Genomic DNA, 9,268 nt, shown 5'->3' on the forward strand with positions numbered 1-9,268 from the left:
AATGAAATGATGTCGAATCTCTATGTGTTTGGTTCGAGAATGTTGAACCGGATTCTTAGAGATGTTGATGGCACTGGTATTGTCACAATAGATGGTGAGATGCTCTTGACAAATAGCATAATCATGGAAAAGTTTTTGCATCCATAGGAGTTGGGTGCAACAGCTACCAGCAGCGATGTACTCAGCTTCTGCAGTAGATAAAGAGATGGAGTTCTTCTTTTTGCTCATCTAGGAGACAAGATTGTTACCCACATAAAAATAACCCATCGATGTACTCTTTCTATCATCACATTCCTAGCCCAATTAGCATCAAAATACCCAGCTAAGACATCATTTGTGTCCTTGTTGTACCACACACCGAACTTAGCAGTGGTTTTAACATACTTTATAATTCTTTTTAAAGCAGTCATATGAGATTCTTTGGGATTAGCTTGATATCTAGCACACACTCCAACACTGTAACTAATGTCAGGTCTACTAACAGTAACGTAAAGAAGACTACCTATCATGCTTCTATATAGAGATGAATCTACACTTTTGCCTATAACAAGTCCACAGTGAGTTTAACATTTAGGCTCATAGGGGTTCTAACAGAACTAGCAGATTCCAAACCAAACTTTTTCACAAGATTCTTAGCATATTTAGATTGAGATAGGAATATACCTGAATCTAGTTGACGAATCTGCAATCCAAGGAAGTGAGTCAACTCTCTAATCATGCTCATCTCGAACTCGGCTTGCATGAGCTTTGAGAAGCCATGAACAAGTTCATCCTTAGTCGACCCAAAGATGATATGATCAACATAGACTTGAGTAACTATCAACTCGCCATCTTCCTTTTTGATGAAGAGAGTCTGATTAGCTTTTCCTCTTGTGAACCCATGTGACACCAGGTATTGTGTGAGCCGATCATACCAAGCTCTAGGGGCTTGCTTTAAGCCATAAAATGCCTTCTTGAGATATAGCATATGATCTGAAAATTGTGGATCAATGAATCCTTTTGGTTGAGACACATAGACATCTTCTTTAAGTAGCCCATTCAGGAAAGCAGTCTTTACATCCATCTGATAAAGTTTGAACTTCAAATGACATGCTATAGCAAGGAGAATTCTGATGGACTCCATATAGGCAACTGGGGAAAATGTTTCATCATAGTCTACTCCTTCCATTTGTGAGTAACCTTAAGCTACAAGCCGAGCCTTGTTGTAAATCACATTACCCTCCTTATCAGTCTTATTACGGAATATCCACTTTGTGCCGATGATGTCCTCACCCTCCGGTTTAGGTACTAAAGTCCAGACATCATTCCTCTAAAATTGAAGCAATTCATCATGCATTACTTCGACCCAACTTTCATCCTGAAGAGCTTCCTCAACTTTCGTGGGTTCAACCTATGACAAATAACAAGAATAAGACACAAAGTTAGCAACACATTTATCAACTATACGTTTCCTTAATGTGAGTTTATTCATATTTCCCACAATAACTTCTGGAGGATGATTTAATTTAATCTTGGAGGAAGGTCCTTTCTCTTCATGAGATTCAAAATCTTGTGAAGTGGGTATATCTGTAGAATCTTCCACAACACTGGGAGTACTTGGAGATGCAGGTTCTTGTTCAACAATTTCTTAACTTTCCTTAGGCTCAAGAGGAAGAATTTCTTTGGGGAATTCCTCAATACCTTTCTCAGAACTGGAATCTGAAGACTCATCAATAACAACATTCACTGTCTCCATTACCTTCATAGTTCTTTTGTTGTATACCCAATAAGCCTTGCTTATAGAGGAGTAGCCCAGAAATATACCTTCATCCCTCCAGGAATCAAACTTTCCCACATTCTCTCTATCCTTGAGGATGAAACAAGTACTTCCAAAGATTCTGAAATACTTCACATTCGGCTTCCTTCCTTTCCATAACTCATATAGAGTCTTCTTGGTACTGGGTCTGAAATACACCCTATTAACTGTATGACATGCAGTGTTAACGACTTCTCCCCACAAGTTTCTAGCCACATCCTTGTTATGTAACATGGCTCTGGCCATCTCTTGAATAACCCTGTTCTTCCTTTCTACTATGCCATTCTACTGAGGAGCAATAGGAGCAGAGAATTCTTAAGATATACCTGATCTTGTGCAAAAGGACTCCATATACTAGTTCTCGAATTCTTTACCATGGTCACTTCAAATTCAATCGATCTTCAGGCTTTTTTCATTCTGTAGTCTTGTACACAAAACTTCAATGTGCTCAGGAGCATCAGATGTATCTCTTTCCACCAAGAGACTCGGTTCTAGTTGGACCCATAAGATCCAGATGTAGAAGCTCCAATGGTCTAGATATAGCTGATGTCTGAGTGCTTGGATGCTTAGCTTTCGTCTGTTTCCCAGGCTGACATGGTCCACACACTACATTGCTCATTCTACTAAGCTTTGGTATCCCCAAGATTGATTCATGTTTAGATACAATAGAAAGATGTTTGTAACTAGCATGTCACATTCGTTGATGCCATAGATCTTCATTTGGCAAACAAATACTATTACACATAATATCAGCATCAGGAACCAATCCATAACAGTTGTCTAAAGTGCGAACGCCACTTATGAGTTTCTTTCCAGACTCATCCATGACAAGACACTTTCCTTTTGAGAATAACATCATAAAGTCTTGATCACATATATGACTTATGCTCAACAAGTTCACCCTCAGACCTTCCACATATAGAACATTTACAATGTCCGGCAGTCCAGGTAGAGAGATGATTCCCTTTCCTTTAATCTGTAACCTGCTCCCATCACCGAAAGTGACATTGACACCTTTCTTAGACTCGAAAACCTTGAAGAGAGATCGGTCTCTAGTCATGTGTCTTGAGCAACTGTTGTCAAGGTACCACAAACATGTGTCCATAACTTTAAATGCAAACTTCATCATAAAATACACTTCGTGCTTAAATGACAAATCAATAGGAATGGTGCTTTCTCTTATGTGCCTTTTACGAGCTAAACCTTTAACTTTCACTCTTCTCAGATGAACTCCTTTGCACATTTTCATTCTGAGACAGTCTAGTTTCTTCTTAGGCAAACTAAGATCTTTTACAATGGTCATCACAAGTGAATTCAAATAACTTTTGGACTTGTATTTTCTGATACACTCAAACAAGCAGAGATTAGAAAAACAAGATGTATTTGAATTAAAAGATCTTTTCAAGCCAGTTGCAGCCATGACAACAAGGGTCAATGGATCAAACACACCAAAGATTAAAACCTAATCAGAATATGCCTACTCTGATACCACTTGATAGGCCAAAAACGTATTAACCCTTTGTGATGAATTAATTGATTAATTAGCCAAGTTTATTAATTAATCAAATTAACTTGCAAACGCGTGGTAGCACAAACAAATCACCAATTAAACTAAGTGCAGTGGAAAATAAATTGACACGGTGATTTGTTTACGAATAGGGAAAACCAACACGGCAAAAACCCCACCAGGTGATTTTAAGGTCACCACTCCCGAAATTCCACTATATCACAACAAGTGGTTACAAGTAAAGGAATCCTAGTACCTTATACCAACCTACAGTTGAACCCTTATCCCAATACCCAATTGGACTTGTTTTGTAGTGACAATTTCTCCTTTTGATGCACGACTCCCAGTACATGACTAACCAATTATGCGGATCCCAGTACACACTTTAATCACTAACTAGAGAAGGTTGTTGGCTGCAAAGTTCTTCAGTTCATCCCAACAATAAAGATCAAGAAGATGCTTGGTCACAAAACCCTACGATGCACAAACACAGCAACTTCTTCACAAGAATGATGAACTAGGGCAAAACTGTGTCTCCGGTCACAAATTACTTGAACAAACTTTGCTCAACACTTGTGCAACTTGTGTCCATTTTGACGGCCCTTAAAATAATTATTTTATATGTCTAGGATTGTGAGAAAAGAAAGCCCAAACAAATAATCACGGATTAGAGTCAAAACAGAACTGAAATTCTGTTTTTCATAAACCTAGACAGATGCCTATCTGTCGAGCAGATGTCGAGCCACGATGCTGGAACAGCTTCTTAAGCTAGATAGATGGCTAGCTGTCGAGCTTTAATGTCAAGCACTTTTTAGACTTGAATCTTGGATAGACTTGCATGGCTTCAACACTTAATCTTGAAACACAGTTTCTTGAAGTATTAAACACATCCTAAATCTACCCAAATACAAATAAAGTGTGTTTTGTCAAAGGATTAGCCAATTACATAAAATAGTGACATATGTTTCTAATAAGTGAAACACATATGTCCTAACAAATTTATTCCTAGAGCAAATAAAATTTTTGAAGAGAGATTAGAAGGGGATGGGTCTGTTGGGGCATCGGCAATGATCGTTTCATCCTCGTCCATCAGGACTGCTGTGGCATCAAAAGGACGATATGCCAAGATTTCTTTCTCAACCTCCTCCATATCAATCTTGGAGAAGTCCAAATTTGGATGGTGCCTAGCCATGTACTTACGAAAAAGCTCAAAGCCCTCCACGTAGTACTCACATAACTTGTTAGATTATTAGTCAAACTAGTGTTTAGCCCGCGCAATGCGCGGGATCATTTTACATATTAATGATCTTTGCATCCAACATAAACTTAGTTCTCATAATTTAGTATATTTAAGCATATAGTATCCAATATCCGCTAAAAATTTTAAACATTAGTCTCTTCAAATCACATCATGTATGTACTTCCATTCTCCAATAGAACACTTGGAGGAATATATGAAATGAGCAACCACCAGTTGTATTACTTTCATTGCGTTCAAATGAGTTTGAATGAAGGGAATTCTCTAGAATGCTTCTCTATTTTGCATGCAAAAATGGAATATCTTCAAAACCATCCAATATCTTCAAAGCAATTAAAGCTTGACTTACTTTGAGCAAGAAGATTGACATAAAAATCTAAACTTGGTGTACTTGTCATCAATTAACAGACATCATAACTTACTTAGAAATAAGGGAAACAAATAATAACAATTTATTACAGTGGAAATCATTTAGAAAATAGTGCAAATATATCCAATGAATTGTTATAATATCGTTGTCTAAATATTTGGGACTAATCTTCAAAGTCGAGTCAGTACATTGAGGAGGATATTCATCAAGGGTTTGTTGTAAATGATAATTTGATGGGACATTTGTTCTTAATCTCTGGAGCCTATTTCTAATAAGCCACCTGAAAATTAAGCGAATTAAAAATATCACTGTAAGAAACAGATATAACACCAAATTTGTCAGGAGTTTGATGAAACCTAACACAAAAAATGAACACAATAATTACATAATGGCAAGATAATAGGTCTGTAATTTAGATAATATATAAACCATCAAGAAAATATATTAAAAAGCAACATTTATAAAGAATAGTCCCTTTGGACTCATCTTTATTCAGTATTAATAGTATCATTACAAACTCATATACTATGTCCACTCTTATAATTCCAATTCACATGAAAATTGCTCTAGGTATTATAAGTTCTATTGCAATTTTGTTACAAACTGATTTGGAAGCTGAATTATGATGCCATGCATAACCAGTCGGCAAGTCCACATCATTGTAAATTAAGTTCAATGCATAATTAACCACTATTCCTCACTAACAACCATAATAAACAGGACCCAAAAAGATCTAACCTTGGCAACTAAATCCAATACAATTGACACAAAAAAAGTGCAGATAACATTAGATATCCATGCGCATCACTGTAAATTTAGTTCAATGTATGATTAAACAAATACCCATTAATCATTATTCCTCACATAAACAAACCCAACAAAATACAACAACAACAACAACCAAAAAAAAAAAAAAAAACCCAATAGCAATACCAACTTCCCAAGCTCCCCAAAAATTCAATACCTTTCACCTCAGTTCACCTTGGCCTCCTTCTTCCCAATCCTATTTGCTTCCACCTTCTCTCCTGAATATATTTTGATAGTTGATAATTTTTAAAAAAATAAATAAAAATTAAAAGGCCTTCACAAAACCTTTTTTTTTTTTTTTTTAACAAAACAATAGTGGTATTTATTGAGAACTTATAAAACTTGTACATCAGTCAATATTGAATCTGAAATACATTCTAGAATATCATACGAAGTACATGAGTTGAGTATGTTGTGTCACCTCAAAAGAATGCGATGCACCTGAAAGCATGACGAAGAGTTAGCAGGTCATGCAGAAGGTTTTCAATCTTAAAGCATATTAAGTTCTTGAATGATGGAGCTATCTTCATACTCTACCTCTAGGTCTCATATTGACAAATGCTTGGCAAATTCCAAGGCTTTACACATCCCCAAAGTTAGCACTTCCAATCAATCATTACCAATATCCAACAAATCTAGCAGTCCCCAAATAATGCTCATATACCAAACTGAAAAGCCTTTCCAAGGTTTTTTTACGGTAAACAAATTCAATAATCATCAATTCTTTTCAAGCATATAATAGTGAACCTCTGTCGTGTTGCATAGCCTGAGTCTTTTTGTTTCAGCCAAAGTTTAGTACACCAAACCCAGTAATAGAGGATGCACACTATCAAATATTATACAAACTCATTAGTGAACTTACTGAAACCTTGCTCATAGGTCATGTGAAAAATCCATTAACAGAAGTCATAAATTCTAATAAACTGATCTGAATATACTGATTATACAAATTACCTTTTCAATATTCAAATATCATAAAACACATAAAATAGTTCTTGACAATGTAATAAGCCACATAAAATAGTAATAGACAATGTCATCAACCAAATAAGTTAAACAAAAAATACCCGATAATGTTTCCTTTTTTATTGAACACCATGAGCTTTCTCTTTATCCCATACCAAGCGACTTTTAGGCATTTGGGATACCTTCTAGATTTACAATGCAACAATTCACGTAAATTATATTATTGATCAAAAATTGGCTAGCCCAATTGCAATTATCAATACAATAATGGCAGGTTAAATTGTCAAAATTAAGGTGGAGTACAATTGAAAAGTTTATTATTGAGCTCCTTCTGGTGTAGGGAAGGGTGCTGCCTCAACAGCCTATTGTGGTTTGTTTTTTTTTTTTTTTTTTTGGCTTATTCTCATAATTTAATTTCCTAGGCTTGTCATCAGATTTTTTTTATTCTTAAGTTGATACTAAAAGAACATAAAGACGTTTGAAGGTCAGTGTTATCTGGTTTGTTGGTTCTGTGACTCTAGATGATATTTGGATTGTTTGTTAGCTTCATAACAAACAACTCAAGCCTTTCAATTTCCTTTCTGACAATATCTAAATCACCCAAGCTCCACAATTGAGCAAAACATTTTCTATCTCATACATGGTTCAAGTAATAGTTATAAAAATTTAGACCAAAAAGGAAGAACATGCAAATGAAGTCTTGACATACCTAATTGGCAGATTTGTGTAGAAATTTAGACCAAAGAGTTATAGGAGCACCTATATTAGAGGAGAAAAGAGGAGCAATAATTACTTCACTGCAAGGACATTGAGGAAATTAAGAAATACGTATGACATCCAAATGCTAGGTGAACAGTGCTTAATAGAAAACTAAATTTAAAAGTGTAGATGTAATATTCTAATAAATGCAGAACCATTATCTTTTGCCAACTGAGAAGATGGGGGAGCCAAAGAAGACAAAGGCAGAACTCATGTAATTTTTCAATTCACTATTATAGAGGAAAGAGCAAATGACAAAAAGGATAATATTAGGTATTGCATGGCCCAAGGCATCACTTGGTGGCCATGTCATCAAATTGTGCCTACATTGTTTCACACTTTAGACTTTAGAGTGACACAGCAGCAAACTATTAAGGATTATTCAAAAAAATACCAAGAATTAAATGCACAACAGAAATTAGACAATGGAATAAGAGGAAATGGTGATTTTCATAACTCCTCTATCTAATTAGTTAAGTAGATGCAAAGAGAAAGTGATTGTACCCAAGATCCAAGTTGTTTTCTCCCTTGTGTAAATAACACACTTCCATCCAACACCTGAAGTGGGTCATCAAACATAAGTTTTAGTATCTCAAACTGATGAAGTCATCCTCTAATCCCAAACGCTCTTTGCCTCAAGCTGCAATCAATATTAGTTTCAATGCTTTAGAAATATGGTGGTCTTATAGAGAATGAGTCAGGCAAACAAACATAATAAAGTACCAGAAATAATATGAAATATATATATATATATATATATATATATATATATATAAAGAACCCATAATTGAATGAGTTGAACTGAAGGGTTGCAACGGAATTTGAAGGAGCGTTAGAACGATAGTAGCAGTTGACAGGGGTGATGAAAAGGCTAAACTGAAGGAAAGGGAAAGGGGAGATAATACTCATTGGACATTCATGCTTTCATTTTCATTTATATGAACATTGAAAGGGACATAGATTTCCAAATATTTAAATAATAACCCAGAACACATGTCACGATCTTTGTATGTAAAAAGACAAATTTAAAGGAAGGTAGAAATAGACCTTTGATAGAGTTCTGGGGTGCCCCGTTCTTGTCCCCTGGAGACAAATAGAAAAACAAAAGAATACAATTGTACATCCCAAACAACAATCAGAATAGAAAAGGCAATACAAATCAAACAGTTGGCATGCAACACTCAACCCAATTTAGAATATTCGTCAACCTAGAAAATTAACATGACACCCAAACCAGTAGATACGAAAATTTGAAGGAAAAAAAAATGATACCAAAATCAAAAGGAATTAATAAAAAAATGATTTAAAAAAAAAAAAAAAAAAAAACAAATGCAATTCAGAGAATGAAATTGAAATAAGAAGAAGAAGAAGAAAAGAACAACTTCACATAGGATGACAACCAAACAATGTTTTAGCAAAAGAAAATTCCTCAATCAAAACCAAATCTGACCCAAAATACCAATCTAAATCATAATTAACACCCAATTGATTCTCCAAATAAAAACCCAAAATCCTGAATTTTTAAATTTAAAACAGAACTTACCAGTAGCGATTCTGATGGTCGGGTAGGGAGTGGAGGTTTACGGTGATGGCAGAAAATCTGACAGGAAGTGAGAGACATATTTTCATTCTTGATTGCAAACTGCATTTTTTGATCTCTTGATCTCTCTCTCCTTCTCCATTCTCTGCCTCTCTATTTCTCTGTCTCTCTTTTCTCTCGGTCTCTCTTTCTCCTTTCTCCGTGTAGCAATCTTTCTTTTCTTTTTCTTTTCTTTTTTTGCAAAAGTGGTTAACGTTGTGAAAAAT

The 9,268-nt window shown here is 35.3% G+C and overlaps 1 long non-coding RNA gene across 2 annotated transcripts; it reads right to left on the bottom strand.

Moving 5' to 3' along the window:
• Positions 1–4,989: 4,989 nt before the first annotated feature.
• Positions 4,990–9,268, bottom strand: LOC126706047 (uncharacterized). Of its 2 annotated transcripts, none has more exons than XR_007648501.1 (8): positions 9,006–9,268; positions 8,510–8,545; positions 7,967–8,102; positions 7,413–7,462; positions 6,275–6,563; positions 6,129–6,178; positions 5,895–5,955; positions 4,990–5,238 (listed from the first exon to the last, which is right to left on the bottom strand). It is a non-coding gene; the product is annotated as an uncharacterized LOC126706047 (long non-coding RNA). The 2 variants fall into 2 exon arrangements; XR_007648500.1 differs by having other exon boundaries at positions 4,990–5,210; positions 9,006–9,267.

The sequence above is a fragment of the Quercus robur genome, chromosome 11 (assembly GCF_932294415.1).
Source record: "Quercus robur chromosome 11, dhQueRobu3.1, whole genome shotgun sequence".
Lineage (NCBI taxonomy): Eukaryota > Viridiplantae > Streptophyta > Magnoliopsida > Fagales > Fagaceae > Quercus > Quercus robur.